General features: G+C 33.6%; 1 protein-coding gene across 44 annotated transcripts in view; it reads left to right on the top strand.

The window, feature by feature from the left end:
- The window catches only part of PTPRD (protein tyrosine phosphatase receptor type D), a 2,083,106-nt gene that overhangs the window by 949,328 nt on the left and 1,111,416 nt on the right, over positions 1 to 22,362 (top strand). For all 44 annotated transcript variants that reach the window (XM_070248854.1, XM_070248852.1, XM_070248848.1 and 41 more), the window contains one exon: positions 12,619 to 12,668. The gene's annotated coding sequence lies outside the window, so the exon portion shown is untranslated. The remainder of the gene's footprint in view (positions 1 to 12,618; positions 12,669 to 22,362) is intronic.

The raw sequence follows: 22,362 nt of genomic DNA, 5'->3' as shown, positions 1-22,362 counted from the left end.
GGGAATTAAGCTCAAGCGCACAGAGTGGTGAGAGTGGACGATGGTACATTCTTTCTGGAGGTCATTTTGGTAATACCAATCCAAAGTTGTAAAGCCATTCAGATCTTTTGACTCTGTAATTTCTTTTAACCAAAAGAAATCGTGAAAGACGTGCAAACATTTAGGAGCACCTTCGATGTTTTAGGCTCTGTTCTAAGTACTTAGGATGTATTAACGAAGGGAACAAAGACCCCTGCCCTTGTGATACTCACATTCTAACAGATTATAGAAAATGATTGTGATATATCATACCATGAAAAAAATAGGTTATGTAACAGTATTTGCTGTATGATTCTAATTTGTAAATGTGTTTTAGCATATAGGAACTTTGTAAAATCCCACAGTAAGTGATTGGCATAATGTATTTAGCCAACTGAGTTTTCTTTCCATTTGGGTTTTATTTTATAAATTTTAACCAGATTTGATTATTAAACATGCACGTAACTTACATGGATATGTTTCTATTTTACTAACTAATCTGTATGGATCCTGTTTTTATTTTGTTTGTGTAAACCTTTATGTATTCTCAAAACAAAGTCTTTATTAGATTGTGAGCTTTGAGAGGACAAGACTGGATAAGTGTGATTCTGTTTAGTAAGCACTGACTGAGTGGTTCCCAATGTGGGGTGCCCAGATCAGCAGCATCAACATCCCCTGATAACTTGTTAGAAATGCAAATTTTGGGACGCCACTCCCCCCCTACTGAATCAGAAATTCTGGGGGCAGGGTCCACATATCTATGTATGACCAAACCCTTCAGTCATCCTGGTAATTCAGTAAGCCCTTGGGCAAGTTATTTAACTGCTCTGTTCCTCGGTTAATTTATCTATAAAATAGATCTAATACACAAGTGCCTACTGCTCAGAGTTGTTAGGAGGATTAATTGAACTGATTAGTGTATGAAAATCCTAGAATACATGTAATCTTCACACATGTTTGCTATCATCATCATTATTGTCTACTATAATCATTACTGAGGCCTCAATAAGTTAACTTGCCTGATGCAATACAGCTACAATTTGATCTTAGATTTTATACAGCTTAAATTTGTTCCTAGGTTTGTCTTCTTGTAAAGGAAAGTCTGTTTGTCTTCCCTCTCCAACTATTTATGACAATTAGGTTTGTACCACATATTTTTATGTCCTATATACATGTACATTTTTTCCTCCTTTATTGTTCAACATTGATGTGATAGACACTTCTCTAACTAAACATCATAGGAGAGGGGTAATACTTTATGTTTCCCAATACCTGATATGGTATGGTATTTAGACACATAATAGATGTTCAATAAATACCTACTAATTGATAAAGAATAATAAAGTCATGGCTAAATCTTTCTTCAAACACTGGTAAAGTGGAACAAATCTGCTGTGCTGGTGAAATCCGAGATTATAAAAATCATATTAAAGAAAAATATTTTTCCCAGTATTTTTGACAGACATATGTCAGAATACTTATATATTGTCAAAGAAGTAAAAACTTGCATGGTATCTGACTAAATCCCTATCACTTATCGACGTACAGCCTATATTGTAGAAATGGTAGAGAAATAAGCAAATGTTCATGAGTTTTCCTATTTTTTTAAAGAAAGAAACTGTATGAAGGAGTTGAAAGAAAGATATTTTACCTTATAGAGTCATGGGAAATAATGTTTTGTTTTGAGACTAATTAAATTATCTTTAATATAATTTGGGTAGGTTTCATATTGAGCAATTGACAACTAGAAAGGAATATAAATATTCAATAAAAAGTACTATCAATATTCAAAATAACATGCTTTGGTACATAAAACTCAACTCAAAAATTTTAACTTTACTATGTACTTATAACTATAAAATAATTCCCATCATGCCAATTACATTAGATTGTTATTGTATTAACAAACATTCATTGAACCTATATACTTTCAAATGTTATACTCTTTGTTGGTGGTTGACTAGAGAGTCTGTCCTCAAGAATTACATAATGTAGTATAAATGTAATTAGGGGCTGAGTTGAGGGATGTACCTATGATTGGAGGAGAAGGATGAAAAATGACATATGAGAGAATAATAAACAAATGGACAACAACCAGACCATATATGATAATAGAACTCTGACCAACTAATCTAGGAAGCCAAACCACAACCTCTGCAGCAATTGGCTCAGAATGGTCAGGAAAGTCCAGGATTTTCAGGATATTTTCAGGTGACTGACCATCAACTTCCTCAATTTTTGCCCCCTGGTTCCAACTCAGAACCAACCAGAGAAGCCAAATATGCTCCCCAACCAATCACAGAGAATGCCTTGCTTCTAGTTAGCACACCTCCAATTTTCCCATGCTACCATCCTCCAATCAGAGCATACCCAAAGCTTTCCTTTTTATTCATTACAAAGCTCCTTGACATTGGTCTTGGCAACTATATTTTGAATATGATACCAAAAGCCATTCAACAAAGGCAAAAATAAATAAATGAGTCTACTTCAAAATAAAAAATTTCTGCACAGCAAAGGGAAACCATCAACAAAATGGAAAAGCAACCTACAGAATGGGAAAAAATACTTTTGAATCTTATGTTTGATAAGAGGTTAATATCCAATATATATAAAGAATCCACACAACTCAATAACAGCAACAACAACAGAAATCTGACATAAAAAAGGGCAGAGGAACTGAATAGACATTTTTCGAAAGAAGACATACAAATGGCCAACAGGTAGATGAAAAAACACTCAGCATCACTAATCATCAGGGAAATGCAAATCAAAACTATTATGAGATATCACCTCACACTTGTTAGAATGGTTATACTCAAAAAGACAAGAGATAATAAATGTTAACAAAAATGTGAATGAAAGCGATCCCTTAGGCACTGTTGGTGAGAATGTAAAATTGGGGCAGCCACTATGGAATACGGTGTGGAGTTTCCCTAAAAAAATTAAAAATAGAATGATCGTATGATCCAGAAATTCCACTTCTAGGTATATGTACAAAGGAAATGACACAAGGTCTCAAAGAGATATGCGCGCTCTCACGTTCATTGCAGCATTATTTGAAATATCCAGGGTGTGAAAACAATCTAACTGTCTGTCAATGGATGAATGGATAAAGAAGATGTAGTGTACACTCACACACACATACATGCACACATACACACACACACACACACACTCAGCCATGAGAAAAATAAGGAAATCCTGCCTTTTGGGACAAGATGAATGGATCTTGAGAGTATTATGCTAAGTAAAAAATGTCAGATAAAGAAAGACAAATACTGTATGATAGCATATATATGTAGAATCTAAAAAAAGCCAAACTCTTAGAAACAAAGAATAGAATGGTGGTTACCAGGAGCTTAGGAGGGGTAGAGGAAAATGGGGAGATAATGGTAAAAGAGTACAAACTTCCAGTTTAGAAGATGAATAAGTTCTGGGGATCTATTGCATGGCATTGTAATTATAGTTAACAATGCTATATTATACACTTTTTGCTAAGTGTAAATTTAAATTTGCCAAGACATTAAATCTTAAGTGTTCTCACCACAAAAAAGAAATGATAATTATATGACATGATGGAGGTGTTTGCTAACACTGTAGTGGTAATCATATTGCAGTATTTAAGTGTATCAAATCAACATATTGTACGCTTTAAACTTAAACAATGTTTTAAACAACGTTTTTTTTTGGGTGGGGGGAAGATTATCCATGAGCTAATTACTGCCAACCCTCCTCTCTCTTTTGCTGAGGAAAGCTGACCCTGAGCTAACATCTGTGCCCATCTTCCTCCACTTCATATGTGGGACGCCTGCCACAGCATGGCTTGCCAAGTGGTGCCATGTCCACACCCGGGATCTCAATCAGTGAACTCCAGACAGGCCAGAAGCAGAACGTGTGCACTTAACCGCTGCGCCACTGGGCCAGCCCCAAACTTAAACAATGTTTTATGTCAATTATATCCCAATAAAACCGAGGGGAAAAATACAAGTCAGAAGTGTCAGTAATAGAAAATGAGAATCCAGAGAGTTGAGTAGGTTTTGGCAGTAAGGCGATAAATTTTGTTTTGGACATTTTGATTTCAAAGTAATTGTGCAGTAGGTAAGTAGAACATTTAGCAAGAAGTCAGGCAAGTAGCACTAAAACCAAGGAATGCAGTCAGGTCTAGAATTTTTAGATTTGGAAATACTTCCCATAGAGATGACAATCGAAGCCATGTGTAGGAGGGGAATTTCAGATATGAAACATATAGAAAGAGGAGAGGATCAGAAAATATATTCAAGTATTGATACCTGCATTCATTCAAAAATTCCTGAACACAGCTATGCCCCTGGGCATTGTTTTTGGCACTGAGGATAGATGTGCTGAAAGACTGGCTCTTCAAAGGCACTGAGAAGGAGAGCAAAGCAAAGCAAAGCCATAAGGTGTAATTATCAGAATAAAAAACAAAACTAAACTAAAACTAACAATAAGAAGACAGTGGTGGAATCGCTGGAAGAAGAGCCGTTCAAGAAGGAAGAAGTGGTTAACAAGTGCTGCGAAGTATTCCAGGGTGATGATAGCTTAAAATGGAACACATATTTCATGTCTTGACATCTCTGGAGATATTCATATAGGGTGTCATTAGAGGTTTTAGGGTCAAAAGCATGTTGGAATGGATGACAAGTAAGTATGGACTGCCCACCCAAGAGAAAATTTAGACAGAAGCTTGAAGAAGGTGGGGCCTAAAGGCAAAGTTCCCCAGGAGACAGAAGGCTTGAAATTATAGGCTGAAAGGAATGATCAGGTGGAGAATGAGAAACTGTCTTTAGAAAAAGCATGAAAGTTGTGTTCCAGACAGGCAAGAGAAGATGAAAACAAGGAGAAGAGAGTTCTTTGGAGATAAAATAATAGATGAGGAATAAATGGAGATACACATGTATTTTTAAATAGAGAATGAGAAAATTGAAGTTGTTAAGCTGAATAACTAATCCACTTAAAATGTATGAGCGAGTTATGTCATAGCAGGAGAAAGGAGGAGGTACAGAATAGGAGAGGACTGGAGATATTTCCTGTTAGTGGCTGTCAGGAATATGATGGGTAAGTAACTGTGGAGAAATAATAGTGATGAGGAAATATGAGTAACTAGTTTGTGTGACTAGTTGTGTGGTAGTATAGCAAAAAAAAAAAAAAAGTAATGGAGGCAAATATTTCAGTATAGCAGCTTTCTTTTCCAACGTTTAGAAGCTTGAAAGGATTGTAAGGAACATCATCCAATTGAGGTGGGGAGAATTACAGAGGAGGAGAGATTAAGGGGAGAGAGAGAAGCTGTGGGGTTCTTCATGTAGAAGATCTATGACTTCCCCATCTTAGAGATAAAGAAACTGGCTAAGGAAGCTTTAAAAACCTTGTCAATACTGCTTAGATGAAGATTCTGATTCATATTTCTGAGACAAAGCCTGAGATTCTGCATTTTGGACAAGTCCGGAATTATCAACGAGAGTCTACAGTTTAACAAGAATCCCAGGTGATGCATTTAAGTTTGAGAGGTACTGCTCTATACTTTGCTTTTCCCTCTGAACGGTAGTTGGCAAGAAAATGGTAAAAGGAAAAGAATAAGGAATGCAGGGTACTTTCCAGGGCTTTGTTAAAGTAGCCAACCATTCAGCATAAGCTAAAAAGGGACGAAGCCCCAAAGACTGCTATACACTTTCAGGATAGGGAGGAATTAGGATCTAACAGTTATGATGGCAGGCACAGAACTGAAGCTCCAAAGCTTGTCTGAGCTCCTGCCACAGTTGAAGTGAGATGAAAATGAATGTTGCTATAGTAACCAATTAATTTACATAAAGGTTAAACCAATCCTGTGAACTTTTACACATTCTTACAGATTTTCCAGTAAAACCATCTCCAGTAACTAAAGGATCATTATATGATGCTGAGAGTTATAATTTACAATTTTAATTTCTTTTTAAATGTGTAGGTATCTATAATATGATAACTTTTATCATGAGCATTATTACCTTTTTAAGCTCTACCAATTAGCGTGGCTGAATGTCAATTGAGGAAAATGATGACAATGTCACTCAAGAAAAAGAATTTGGAGGATCTCTTTGTAATGCACCCCCTTGTGGTTTGAGATTATTGTTGCTAATTGTATCAACACAAAAAGAAACATTTTTATAAAATTTTAATACTTTGAATAATTTAGGGAGGCGTTTTACAGAGCAGTGATGTCTGAGTCAAAATATCAAACATAAGAATCTATACATTTTAGACTAAGGAATAAACCCCCACCCTCCAACTGGATTGGTTACTGTTGTTTCTATATCTATTTGATATGCAAAGTATTTTTAATCATTGATTTTATACCTTTTTTAATAAGGGTAAAACTTTATTTAGAGGTTTTAACATTTTGATTTTCTGTAAGCACAATTTCAACACAGATATTCATTCAATTACAAAGATAGCAAAGACATCACTACTAACAGGCTAAAATGCAAATGCCAGCCTATAATGTATATTGGCAACTTTTTTCCTGATCATGCATTTTGTTATGTAGTCGTTTCCCCAATTATATAATGAAATCCTCACAAAAGCCCCGAGATATTAATGATTTGTCTTATTGTTACTGAATTCACAAAGAGCTTCTTTCCTCAGTACATTCTAGATGATGGAAGAAGGACATTGTCATTTTCTGTTGTTATTTTTATTTCCCCTAATATATACAAACATGTTAATGCATAATAGGAAATTAACAAGTTCAGACAAATGTGAGTCCCCAAAGAATATGTTGCACAATTATTTTTCTACCAGTGTAAAGTTTATCCAAAGTATTTAAGAGATCAAATTAAACCAATAGGGCGATATAAGGCACAAGTTTTTTTATAACAGCTTTATTGAGATATAATTAACATACCATAAAACTCATGATTTTTTGTACAACCTTTTAAAGTGGACAATTCAGTCGATTTAGTATATATTCAGCCTTGGGCAACTAGCACCACTATCTAATTTTAGAATATTTTCATCAGCCAAAAAGAAATCTTGTACCCATTAGCAATACTTTTCATTCCTCCCACCCCTCAGTCCCTGAACACTGTTAATCTACTTTCTGTCTCTCTAGAATTTATTTTTCACTTGTGTTCAAAAGAAAATCCACCCAAGCCTGAGATGATACTCTCTGGGGTCCAGGATCCAGCCCCCTCCTATCTTATCCCTCTCCTTGGGGGTTAAAGGGAGCAGGGAGGGGAGGGGAGCCTCTCACCATACAAAATACTAATGGAGCACCAGGCATTAATTCTGCCTTATAGCTAGACATTAATGGGAGAAAGGGACAAAGATGGGCATACTTCCTACACTCAGTGACACTTTCTAGAAGTTTCTCCCTTCACTTCTGTGTGCATGCTTTTGCCATAGCTTAGTCTCATGGCACCAAGAGTAAGGATCATATTCTTATTCCCAGTGTCCATGAACCTAGCCAAAAATCAGTGGTTTTCTTATTAAAAACAAGGTAAGAGGATATTTGGGGATAATTAGAAGTTTCTGCCATAGTGTTAAACCCATTTGAATGTATTAAAGTTTGTTCAGCTAGAGTTTGGAACACCCAAAGAGGAATCCTTACAAAAGATTATAGACTGTTATGACAGAATGTCTAGTGGCTTTTGATACTGGCAATAAAATACGAAATCCTGAAATATAGTATCAGTAGCCAGAACATAAAAATCTATGAGACTGGACCATACTTATCTTGTTCATCACTTTAACCTCCCATTCTAGGATAGTAGTGACTGACACATAGTTGCTGAATAAATATTTGTTGAGTAAATGAATTAATGACTGAACTAACATTATATGGTTATATACGTTATATATAGTTATAGTTACTCAACAGATTTACAGAGATTACCTAATCATGGGATGAGTTCATAGTCCCAAAACCATCACTGCCTGTCACTCCGACTTTCCCAGGGTTTAAGACCTGTTTTGAAAGAAATGATCTAGGTGTTGAATAAGACATTGAGAAAGTTCAGATGTTACTGAACTAAGGTAAAATCTAGTACCTAAACACAGGCTATTTTTCTTCCTAAAGGCTTATCCAGTAATTATTTCTTTACTGGAACATTCAGGTGTTTATTAGTTTTTTATTGTGAGTTTACGATACGCCAGGTTTTATTCAAACAGTCTACTTTTTTTTCTCCCAAACATGTTGCCTACAATTGTAATAAGAATTGTGTTTCTGAGATGATAAGCTTGACAGTCTTGAAAGAAGTAAGAATTCAAAGTCTTTTTTTAAAAAAAACATTATTTGCATTTTTCTAAATGAATAGAAGTTTATCTGGTTTTCTAAGAACGCATTTCTGATAACCTATACCAAAATTGTGCATGTATTATATAAAATTTACATATTTTGTAAAATCTTATGTACTCTAAAATTTATTGACAGGAAATTCTAGAAATTGGCATGTCTGATAAATAATTCATAGTTTCAGTTTAGCATTTAATGAGCTAGGCACTGTGGGGCTGTCACTATCTAAGACTAGAAGGACTTTATTTACTATTCTTGTAGATTTATTTAAAAAATTGAGAGTGTAGTCACATCTCTGCTTTTTGAAGTTGAAGTTTTAAGTTTCTTTCTAAATGGACTAAAATGGAAGCTCCTAATTTCTTTCCCACTTCCTCCCTCCCTATTAAAAGAATCAAAATCTCTGTGCTGTATCTAATTAGTAGAGATAAGAGAGTTTGTGCTTGACACTCAGCTATACCATCTACTAACTCTGTGCTCTTGAGCACTTTTATTAACCACTCTAATGAGTTTTCTTGCTATGTGTTAAGAGTGATCACAATAACTGGTAGGATTGCTATAGGGATTAAATGAGATGGATTTAAAGCACTTAACATACTTCCTGATACATAGTAGATGTTCAATAAATGTCAACTACTATTATTGCCTAGGACCAACCAACTAGGGTGGTAGTAGACACATAATAAATGTGTAATTACATCACCCCTAAACCTGAAAAAAATAATGCATTTATGTTCATTGAAATAATACTTGGAAGAATATTGCACAATGATCAAATATCATGTAGAGACTGTATTCTATAATGGTTCATAGGACATACTCTGAAGCCAGGATCTCTGGGTTAAAAAAAATAATCTTGGGTAATAAAGGAAAACTTTCTCACAAATCACTTTTGTTCATCTATAAAGTGGAGATACAGTTGTGACTATTAAATGAATTGATACATACAAAATACTTAGGCCAGTGCCTGACATATGGTATGCATTAGGTAAATGTTATCTGTTAATATTATCCTACCCTGGTATATGACTTAATTGTGATTCTGAAATTAATTAAACGTAGGTTGAATTTTAACTCTACAATATATTAGCTATAAGACAATTTAGAGTTTATTCATGAAATTGTTAGTGTCCAATTTCTTATCTGAACATGTGGAAAATAATCTCTAAGAGAAGAGACTTTTGTAAGTATCAATGGAGAATATGACATAAAGTGTAGAAATCTTGACGTTGTACTATTTTTCTATTGCTAATTATTATTTTCCTAAACCCACCAAACTGTCTTTAAAATCACTCACAATTATTTAAAATTATCCGACAATTTTTAGGGTTTCAAATTATTTTAAAATTCAACCCCCTCCCATGGCCTCCAAAAAGTTGAACTTCCCTGCAAAATTAAGCCAAGAAGAGATAAAGCCCTCAAATTCTTTTTAACATCAGAGAAGTCACCATCTGACATGCTGATTCCATGAATTTCTCCAAATGCTCAGTCTCATATCCAATAAATCCATTCATAAATGGCATTAATCTATAGAAATACTAACTCAAGTACAACTTTTCAAAATTTCTGCAGTAATTTATAGTTATATAAACATTACTCTGAAACATTCATTTTTTGATATGATGGGTTTAGGATACTAGAATTCCAGAATTATCAATCATTTTTTTCTGAGGTTTGCTTACTGGGCTTAGCATAAGTTCTTTGTGAATGGTTATTCCTCCAAAGATAACTAGGAGAAATGAAAGAACTATATCTGATCAAATTCATTTAGCTGGCATCTTATCGTGTGAAATAAAATTTCCTGAAATGCATCACAGATAAAACTAATCCAGTGCCAATGTCATTGACAGTTTAATAACTGATCCTTCACCACAGATCTCTCCCCTAAAAATAGTTATCCATAGCATGTTAAAATTGACTCTTTCTTCTTTAAATAGATCCCAGTACTCAGTATCTTGGTCTGAGTCAGGCCATGTGAATCATAGAAAAAGGTGGATTAAAGTTGGGATGAGCTGTCCTTCCGCTTTGGCCTTCTTACGTGCCTAAAATCACCTCTCTGGCTCGGCTTTGGTTTTGAAGACCAACTAGCCATATGCATTTCTGGACTCCCTGAATTTAAACATGAGCCGTGACTTACAGTCTGTGTGCCCACCATATCTAATCAGTATAACAACGTCAGTAATACATACAAGGGAGTTCTTTGGATTTACTAAGCATCCTAGATGTAACTGGAGGACATAAATCTCCTGATGTGCTTTTTATGATGCAAATTCTATTATTTAGCCAAAAGTGTCAATTTAATATTGCAAATAAGCAACACAGTGCTTGGAGGAGTAATCCAGCATCTGATGGTGCTAAAAGAAGTTACCATTCTTGCATTATAATCTCAAACCTTAAAGCTTGACTTTACATCTTTAATAATAAAATGTTAATACCAATTATGCTTTTAAATTTGTGTATCCAAAGAGTTCATTCCACAGTGGCAATACTTATTTTCAGCTGAATGTTGATTCTAACACTCAACCTTTTAACATTTGTCCCAAATTTAACTTGATACACCTCTTGATAAAAAAGGAGAGCAGAGGGTCAGGTCATTATAATTCCTTGGTTTACTTTTTGAAGTCTAAGCATTCAAACCACACTAGATTCTTGGGAAATTCTTCTTCTTTAACAAAACAAATAGGAAGTAGATCTTTTGAAGTCATCTTCTCATTCCTTCCTCCTGCAGGGAAAATGGAAGCGGAAAGTAATTGAATAATGAGCCTGCGGGGTCCACAGCTTAATCCATGTCCACTGGGGTTTATAAAAGGAATGGGGAGGAGAGACACTTACAGAAGGCATGTAAACAATGTCTATCAATTTGGGAACAAGGAGACATGGAGCAATGGCCACTAACTGGAGTGAAATGCAGTGGATGGAGAATCAGAGGCTCAGTGCAGTCAAGTCTCTATCACCAAAGAGCTCAGCAACTTTGACCAAGAAAGTCTGAGCATTCATTACTGAAGATTTCACTTCACACATGCATTTCAATTTGCAGAATAAGAACAATAAATTTGAATGTGAACGCTTACACCTCAGTGATGGTGGTATTTTGTTTTCCACTAACATTTCATCACAAGAATATTGGAAACATTTCATTTCACTTCTCAAGTGGTTCTTTTTAGCGTAAGAATCGTTTTCACATATAATAATCCCTCCTAAGAGTTAAATCGCGTTCCTCTGTCAGATAAACTATTACATAATCTTTCCCTCAGTTACAGTAGAAAACAGTTGCAACAGTTTAATGCATAGACATCTGAGAAAAACATATCCCCTAAAACAACACCACTCATTAAGACACTGATATAAAAGATTCAGTCTATTACAGTTTGTCTCTTCTATTAACTTGTATTGCAATACATCACAGTAAAGCACCTGCCTATGTATCAGTGAGTGTTGAGTTTTCTAAAGGGTTTATGAATACTACTAATTTCTTCATTGAGGGTAGAGACTAAATTTTCTATTTTCTTCTTGTGTTCATATAGAACAATATCTACCCAGAAATAAGCAAATTTAAGGGCTTCATAAATGTGTTTTGATTAGTAAGTTACCACTGCATCAAAAAGAGAAAATTCTTTCAGAGTGCATTAGCTACTAAATATGATCACACATGATGGTAACCAAATGGCTTGATTTAAACACAATAATATTGACCAGTGTCGTGTAGTGTTACTGTTAAATTAGCTATCTTAAACAATGTAAGAGTATAGTGAACTAGGGAGTATAATGCAGCCTTTAAAATTATGATAGAGGAATATTGATATTCATGAAGAGCTATGTATCACTTAATGATTAAAACAGAATAAAAAAGATAAAAATAGGATCATAATACGATAAGCACTTTGGTGTGTGTGTGTTCTTGCAGTTACAAGTATATATGGGTATGGCTATGTATATATTTGACACTGTTAAATTAATGTAAACTGAGAAGTTTATTTAAAATAACATATACAATTACATTTTGCTGGCAAATATGTCGCTCACCCAAAATCCCACAAGAAGCAAAAGAGACAATAAAAATTCTCTCCTTCTTGTCATCCCTGCGTCAAAGAGCCCAAATTTGAGTAATTGATCTTAAATCACAATCGTTTGATGTGAGCTGAGTAACTGTAATGCTACTTCAGTCAAATATCGTAGTCAAAAGTTTTTTGTTAAATGATGTGTACACTAATTACTTATACAATAAAATTTCTTCTGATATTAAATTTAACATTTATGGTGCTTGAATTGAAATGCAACACTAGTCCTAATAGAGAATGTTTTTGGTTGTACTTTTCTAGGTCTCAGGGTGGCGAACTTTTCCTCTGAATTCCTAACCTGTGAGCTTATGGTAAGATTATAATGAATATACTAAATTTTAGAGAGTTTTTCTTTATTACTCTTGCTTAATAGTGTCCAGTGAATATAACAGTAATGAATTTGCATAACTCACCTGATAGTTTACCATTCTTTTCCATAAATGTTGAAGACTATGTGATATTTTCCCTCGAAATGTTTATGTTCTTGGGTAGGTAATAGAAACCTAGTCATTTGATGAAGTCTTTGATAGGTTTCTAGGTGAATTTGAAGGCATCGTTGAAAAGGTAAGGATTTATACCACTGGAAAATAGTTCTTTGGACATGAATGACAATTTTATATATTAAAATTTTTATAGTGAAGTCTATTTGATGCCAATGAATAGAGGCAATGACTTATTGAAAGTAAAACTTATTTTATCACCTGTCAAGATTTATCAAAATTGGGTTCTTCTATAAAAGCTTGATGTTAGAGCTTCAGAGAATTGAAAGTAAAATATGTAACTGTTGAAATAGAAATGTTAAGAAATAGCCAGTCACTTCTAAGGCGATTTTTTTGAGTGTTATTATTTGTTAATTTCTATGAATCCAATGTGAATCTGGTTTACCCTTATAATTGATTAATTCACATTGTGAGTAAACATAAGTTTGTGTTGTGAAATTAATGCAGTTATTTTTTAGTAGGACAATTTTGAAAGTTTATCTGCTCCTTAGTATATATAATATGGGCATTTATATCATACATTTTATACTTGGGGGGAAATGATCTACTTGGAAACACAAAGGCAATTGACTAAAACTGTTGATTTGGTTATATAGCATTATTGAAATGTATCTTGAAGAAATTGTTTTAAGTGAATGTAGGCAACAAATGCTTCTGGGATCTCTAAGGTATACTTTTTAGTTACACTTTTTTAGAAACCCTCGACAAATTATTATCACAAACAAGTGTCATATAGAAGCAATGGGAAATTCCTCTGCCCTACCAAGAGGACTCTGTTGACAATGGAAGAAATTATTATGAAATATGCTATTTGGATATGCATTCAACAATAACTTTATCTGCAAGAAGTGTTTTTTAAAGTTGTGACTTACATTTCACAAGTATACCTACCTTTTCTCAGAAATTATTTCAACCTATAAACTGTTAAAAAATACTTTAAAAACTTACTATCATCTCTGGTCCTTTAAATCCTCTTATACAAACAAAATACATAGGAAAAATTGCTCATATCTTAACTGCACAATCTCAGTGAATTGTTACAAAATGAACACACCCATAAAAACAGCACTCACATAAATTCAAAAACAAAAAGATAGAACATGAGAGTACCTTGAAGCAGCCCCTCCTTTCTGCTCTTCTCTAGTAACTGTTCCCACAGAGCATAAGCACTATGTTGGCTTCTAGAAGGATAGATTATTTTGCCTCCTTTTTTGCATTCTATAAGTGATATTCTAAGTAGGTACTACTTTGCCTCTTTTTCTCAATATTACGTTTGTAAGATTGTGTGCAGTGGTAAATCACTCTTTCTCATTGCTGTGTAGTACTCAGCTGTGTGAATAGACCAAATTACAATCCTTTCTCCCATTTGTAAGCATTTGGGTAGCTTCCAAACTTTAGCTCTTTGAATAGTGGTCATATGGACATCTGGAACCTGTCTTTTAGGAAACATGTATGTATTTTGTTGGGTATGTAGAATATGCATATGTTCTGCTTTAGTAGATACTCATAGTTTACCAAAGTGGTTATATCAGTTTTTGACACAGGATGTGAGAGTTCTGTTGCTCCTTATACTAACACTGGGAATTTTTCATCTTCCTATATCAGCCATTCTGGTGTGTATGTCAGGATATTTTAATTTGAATATCTTGAAGACCAGTCGTATTAAACACCTGTTTTTATGATTGTCACATTTGAGATGATTATCTGTCATGTGGATATTCTCTTTTTAGAACTGAGTCTTCTGCCCTTTTTCTATATTATCTATTTATTTTTATTATATTATCTATCCTTGTTTACTATGTATACATAATGGGTGTAGGAATCCTTTGTTGGATATCTATGGTCCTGGTTCACAAGATTAAACCATTAAAGTGTCAAGAATTTTGAGACCTGCTTGGTAGTTTGAAAATCTGCCATGATAGAAATATTTCCACCACATACATTGACAAACACTAAAAATCAGAGCTTTATTTTTCCTTCTGGAGAACTAGTTGTTAAACATTTATCAGCACACCACTGGATATTTATTTTGTGTATTAAACCATTTGGTGGATGTTTTCCTTACTCTCCTAATGGTGTCTTTTGCTGAACAGAGTTCTTAATTTTAATTTATTCTAGTGTATTAGGTTTGTTTCTTGTATGATTAGGGCTTTTTGAGTCCTATTTAAGACATATTTACCTTTGCCATAGTTGCTAAGATATTTCCTTATGGTTTCTCTAAAAGCTTTATTGTTTAGACTTTCACATGAAATTATCTCCAGGTTGTAAAGATATTGTTCTATGTTATTACCTTATGCATTTACGATAGTTAGCTGGATAGCTTTTCATTAGAATAGTAGTTGCCCTGTATATATTTTACTTTTTATTTTAAAATTAATACATAAATATACAGACATTTATATGTATGTTTATTTAATAAGTTAATGTAGTTATTTATGAGCAAATTGTAGTATTTCATAAAGATAATATATGTATTTATGCATTGCCTACTATAAGTTTCACGCACCACAATCAGTTATGTGGCCATAATTTTGAAATAGATATTCATCACCATAGTAAATTAATATTTGACTTTAACCCTAAATGTATTATGATAATTTATTTCCATCATATATTGTTAAAGGAACCAAAAGTCTGCAAAATAAATATTCTACAGAATCATTTTAAAAACTCAGAATATTATGCTAACTTTTAGGCATTCAGATAAAAATATTATTAAAATGTATTTAGTTGCTTCAAAATATTATGTTTAAAAAGTTACATAAACACGTAACAGCCATGATAAATACATTCTAAAGGATCAATTATAGAATACTATTTTGTGTACTTTATTAAGATGTTTTTGTCTTGTGATTTATATACATGGATATATTTATATAAAATTTTCCATGAAAAACATGGTAATAGATCACATACCTGTTTTGTGCATGCTAGGAATGATACTATAAAAGCCAGTATTATTTCTTCCTTAAAATTTTGAGTCAATTATGTAAATGTGTATATGTTTGCCACAGATTGTATTGTCCTATTATGCATGCTTTTTGAATTGCGTATGTTTTCCTCTTGAACTAATCATCCTGATGTAAACATATTCAGTTTTCCCTGTAACAATTGAAATATTTGAAAGATGTGACACATAATGGAATTAAATAATTATTTTCAAATGAAAAGTTTAATAGTTTCAATACGCACATATCAAACTGAGTGTTTTTTGCATCTCTGGGTCCTTAATCCAAGCCATTTCATTGACTTCAGAGTAACTCATAACTCAAGCTACAGAAATGCAAAAACAAACTAATATGTTGTTTTTAGTAAAGAGTTATTCTTTTTTAAGTCCTTATAAGAGTAAAAAAATCTGATGAGAAAAATTGGGGGATTATAGATTAAAATCTTTGAAACTAAAGACAGATGGTATTTCATTTATTTTCATATATTTGGAGAGCATAGGGTTTGTATCAGAGCTGTTTTTTTCTTTTAGACTTTCTTGCCTGTTTTAGGTAGCCAACAGTGAAGAAATATATAGAGTGTGTACTAATTTTAAAAAGCTAATTAGATGATTTACACTTTTACTAAATTACTTATTTCTGTGGCATAATTAAAGCAGGAAGAACAAAGGTGAGACAGGAAAAGGTGTCTTGAAGATTGGTCCAAAACTTTACAGGACATTAATAGCTAACTCTGCTCCTGCACTAGCGTTTTCAAGTAGCTAAATAATGAGTTTATCTGTGAAACACAGCATGGGTTACAGAAGGAAATATTTCAGGATTCACTACATGAAGGCGTCCCTGAAGGTAAATGATAGTTAAAAGGAAAAAAATAAAGAGACACAGACCATAGATATACGTAATTGATACCAATATACTTCATTTTCAGAGATGACAGCTTGGGGACAAATCAAGTCCAAAGACATGTTATTGACATAATGCATGAAGGAAAATGGAAGACACTAAAGAGTTATAAACTTGTAGAGTATTTTACTAGGCATGACTTTAACCCAAAATTAAAAGATTGAATTATGCAGTAAAATTCTAATCTGAGAGCGTGAACACCCTTTAAAAAGGCCAAAAAAAAAAAGGTAAAATACAGTCAGAAAAAAAAAATAACTAAAATGTAGTGTTAATATAAATGAAGATTGAATTTGAGAATAAACTTATTGGAATCACAAAATACTCTGTATTTATTTTAGTTTCTATTCAATGATATATTTATCTCATTGAACTGTTAAAGTACAGTGTTAACGGTTTTTTCCCCCTAAAAAATAGAAATATTTGCTAGTTCCAGGCACAATATCTTATAGTAGCAGATGCTCTCTAAATTTTTGCTGTCTAGAAAACCAATTGTATATGAACGAGACAGATGTTAGACAGGTTTCTTTTGCAGTATCAAACACTTGTTTTCTCAAACATATCCCCTTTCCATCCTTTCTCCTCTCTTCCCTCCTTCCTTCTTTTCCTTCTTTCTTTCCTTCCTCTTTCCCTGCCTCCCTCTTTCTCTCCCGCTTTCTTTCTTTCTATTAACAAACATTTATGTCAAACTTACCAAGTGGTAGGCTCATATCTTTATTGATTTCCCAGTCTGATGAGGAAAAAAAAGGATTAAATAAACTTGTAAAATAAACCTCAATTTTGATAAATGTTATGAAGGAAAACATCCTCAAATGTAGAATAATTGGGACAGGAGTTGATATTTAAGTTAATACTTTAAAGGAAAGATGGAGTTTAACACATGAGGAAATGGAGAGGGGAAGGAGAGTATAAAGAGATTTATAGGATCTGAGGAAAAGGAGAGCTTAGAATGTTCAAGAAACTAAAAGAATGTTAGTGTAACTGGAGCATAGTAAATAAAAAGGAGAGGAGCTTGAGATGAGGTAAGCTTTGTAGGCTGTGAGAAGTATATTGGATTTGGTTGTAAATGCCACTGGAAGCCATTGAATGCTTTTAAGCAAAAGTGTATAGTAATCTCATTTATGTTTTAAGAGAAGTGCTTTGTGCAGAGTAATTAGTGGGAAGACTAGAAGTAGGAAGATCATTTAGGAGGAGACATTTGCTGAATTCCGAGAGAGAGTGAGCTGTGATGGCCTGGACAAGGAGGGGATCACTGAGATGGATTTGCAGTCTATTTTGGAGGCAGAACCAAAAGGACTTAATAATTAATTGGATTCAGAGGGTGAGAGAAAAAGAGACGATAAGAATGAGTCCTAGACTTGAGCAATTGATCGTATAGCAAGACCATCCACAATTGATTTGGTCAAGATGGAGTTGGGAGGCAGGCTCTAGTAAAAGAATCAGTAACTCCGTTTGGAATCAAGAATGTATTGTCTTACCTCTTTGTACTCAGGGTGCAATTTGCAGTTGTTACATCAGATGAAGACCAAATTAGGAGTAGGGAATAAGGATTCAATACTGGACATCCTAAGGACTCGTTACAGCCAATAATGTGGCAAACCAGTCTATTATAGCTCATTGTCCTGGATTGATATTTGTAGAAGTATGTATGAATTGACATTGTAAAAGCATTACATGGTAACTATTGGGACCTAAGCATTCTATGGAATGAGCTAAAATTACATACATATTTAATACAACAGATTTCAGCAATATTTGGGATTTTAAAGTGAGTCCATAGTGAGATATGGACAGTATATGGAAGGAAAGGGGTAGCAATTTACAGAAACAATTGGAAATTCTGGGTATCTTTTAAAGAAACAATTGGGAAAAATAGGAAAAAATTTATTTCAATGAGCAAAGAATCTCTATTAACCCAACCTCTCACAATCATACATAAGCAAAAGTAGAAAGAATATGGGAGGTAGAATTTACTGGAATAAGTAGAATTATAATTATTGTTATATAACTAACTATAGACCTCTGTCATCACCATTATCTTCTCGAGAAAACCATATCTGTCAACTTGAGAGAATCTGATAGAAAAGAAATGAGAACGGAGCATTGTGCTCATTTTATTAACTTGCAAAGAGGTTTCTATACATGCATATCTGCCTTCCTTGACAAAGTTGAAAACATTGAAAACCAAAACTGTCTTGGCATTCCTTATATCTTTTTGTCTGTGAAGGTGGGAAAACTGCTTGTCATGAAATTGTAATTGCAGCATGCAATTCCTGCTGCCTAGTTCCACTAATTTAATAGCATAGATATGTTATGATTTACATCCATCCTCAATACCACAATATGATCTGTATTCTGACACGTTTTACCTGAAAATTTGACCTTAGGAACTTTTTGCATTTATTTCAGAACCTCTCACTGCTAAGAAAAATAAGATATTTTATGATTACACAGAGGAGGGATCTGAATATTACCTTTTAAGAGAAGAGGCAATCACAGGACCATCACCTCTGGCAAATCTGAATTTTAGTCCAACATATTCCTAACTATAATCTTGAGATCGGAATATGATATTTAGCCATGATTAATAGATATGGTACAACTTGGCATTTAATCATATAGCTTCTCATTCAAAGAGTTCCTCTTTCCCCATGATAGCCATAATTTATGTCGGCAACAGAAGAATTATGATATGGTAAAAGTGAGGAAATTAAAACTTTAATTATCTCAGAATTTTTATCTGTTAATTATATATATTGAATTTTCAATCTCAGATTCAAATAAATCAGCTAAATATGCTTATTTTAAATCTATTGTTACATGTTATAATCACATATTCAGTGAATTTATTTCAATGTATAATTATTGCAAAAAATTCAAATATATTCTCTTTAATGTAAAACACTCCAGAATATGCACTCATTTTAACATTTGCATCTTATTCCAATCTGGTGGGTTAAAAGGAGAGAGAGTGTCACATGAACACCTTGTTATCATGAAATAAATGTAAGTACAAGGTGTTTCATTTATTTTGCTATATTCAAATAGGTAAATATATTTTTTAATTAAATTGGTGTCTCTATTATCTGCCTAAAGTAAGGTTGTGAGTATTTTAGCCTCTAAGTATATTATCACAAGAAATTCTAGTGGTATCAATAAGAACTTGGCATAGAAATTCTACTGGTTCCCTAGCACTGTTGCCAAGTGATCTGGAATGGACAATCATTGGTAGCGTTGTAAAAGCTAATGGAGAAATATGGTGGGGAAAGGCTGAGGAGGTTGAGGAAAGTTTATTATTGCTCCAAAATATTAAGTAACTTTTAACAGATTTAATAATTATTATTCTGTTGATATTTGTATTTTGCTGGATATTTATATTTATAGGAGATCATATGGTGGCTGTGTGCGCACGTGTGTATGTGTGTGTGTGTGTGTCTGTGTATGACAGAGAGAGATTACAGATATTCTAAATATTTTAAAGCAGCATAATTGGAATCCACTTTCCTACTCCTTTCTACCTTAAAAACACTATTTAAGAGGTGAGCCCTGTGGCCTAGTGGTTAAGTTCAGTGTACTCCACTTTGGCAGCTGAGGTTCATGGGTTTGTATCCAGGGCACAGACCTACACCACTCATCAGCCATGCTGTGGTGGCAACCCACATATAAAGTAGAGGAAGATTGGCACAGATGTTAGCTCAGGGCTAATCTTCCTCAGCAAAAATAAAAAAACAAAAACAAAAAACCCACTATTTAATATCTGTGAAACAATGAGCAAATCACAAGCTCTGAACAACTATAATTTGGGAGCAGTGTTAGTTTTCTTTTAAGTGTAGGTTTTTAAAATGAGCTTTTTGCCCAAGCTATAAAACCTATAAAATGATTTTAAGATAGATTCTGAGATAGATTCTCTCCCTGAAAGTGTTATATGAAAAATATTAGCTAAGAGGGGCTTTTTATTTTGATAAGTCACTGAAACCGAGTTAAGATATTGAAGTATATTTCTTTCTCATTATAAGTGATAATGTTTATAATCAACTGGTACTTACATTCAAACATAAATCTTTGTGAGGTTTGTCTCTAACCTCAAAAGGTTATAACATGTCTCTTATTAATAAGATTGGTTTTCCATTTTCATAAGATCTGTATGTCTACTAGCATATAAATCTGTAATAGAGATGGGATTACTGTGGCATCATTATTTTATAGTGAGTCTGTTTGCAATAGCAGAGTAAACGTTCTCCTCATTGTGATCATTGATTTTTCTATTCTTAAATGTATTTTTAAAAATTGGAAATCATTATAACACATATATATATTTACTTGCTATATTTAAATACATTTTTATCTATTAACGCAGTCATTAAGGTAAGAGTCTTTACTTCAAATTATTCATAACATTTAATTTCATTCATGAATTTTCATACATTCTTAAAAGTATCATTAAATGAGGAAGTCAATTGTTCTGCTAATGTAAATTTCAAGCATGACAGGTAAAATGTTATATAAAAGGCTTACCATGCAAAATTGTTTTGAATACTGTTGCTGGAGCATTTGCCCACGCATGAAATAGAGATATAACTACAAAATTTTCAGGTCAAACTGCAGCATCAGGAAAAGGTTGAATATAAATTAAGGATGAAATCCAATATATTTGGGAGGGACTTCATTTTCTTCTTGAGAAATCAAAGAAGGACACACTTATTAAACCTGGTCTGAAATTTCTCAAGTAAAACCAAAAAACTGACTTTGCTAAGGACACGTATAACAAAAGCACTAGCTTGTTCAGCATTTCATTTTTAACTTTTGGAAATAATTTTGGTTAAAAGTATATATGTAAAGGATTAAAAGACATTGTGCGTGCTCTGAGGGACACAGGGAGAAAGGATTTCACCAGGAAATAACCATGTGAGAACGTTCATTCCCTGGTGTGTTCAACACAGACGTAGATTGGAAGTAAACTGTGTGCATAACCCAGTGCTGATTGCTGGGCTACAGACTGAATAAGAGCTCATTTTAGAACTCTCCAATTAGTGAAGAGGGAGGGCATGTGGATACATAAGTTATAAATCATCCAAACAGCAGTAAAATGTATTGAGCATGCAAAATGTGCCAGGCAATGTGCTAAAACCTCTACCATGATTACCTCTTTTAATCCTCACAATGCCCCTGTGAGAGAAGGACTCTTGCTTCCAGTAAAGCTGAGATTAACAGAAGGTATAAAACATGCTCATGGCTTCACAATCAAGGAAAAGTGTAACAGAGATGATCGATCCTATTAGAAGGATATGAAGCAAATGTCATAGGAGAGGCTAGGATAAAACTAAATGCCTCTGGGAGTCTGTGAAAGCATCCTTCCTTGTGGGTGTAAAATTTGAGGTGTGTCTTATAGAAAGGGTATGAGGTTTGCTAGGTAGTGAAGGCAGATAAAGGGAATGTTTCCATCTAATAAGATTTTCTGGAAGCATAGCATTCTGGCCTTCCTTTTACCGCTTATATGTGACAGTGGGACAACATGATTTCTGAGGTCTTTTGAGGTCTCAAATTTTATGATGCTGTATCTGTTTACTCTACATAAAAATAAGGGCCTTCTGAGTAAATGACGAAATATCTGAGACTTTTGCCAATATACCACTGATTTTCCAGAACGAAGAAATACTTCT

Source organism: Equus caballus, chromosome 23, assembly GCF_041296265.1.
Source record: "Equus caballus isolate H_3958 breed thoroughbred chromosome 23, TB-T2T, whole genome shotgun sequence".
Taxonomy (NCBI): Eukaryota; Metazoa; Chordata; class Mammalia; order Perissodactyla; family Equidae; genus Equus; species Equus caballus.
Note: the sequence above shows the minus strand (reverse complement) of the source record. Positions and strands in the feature narration are given on the sequence as shown.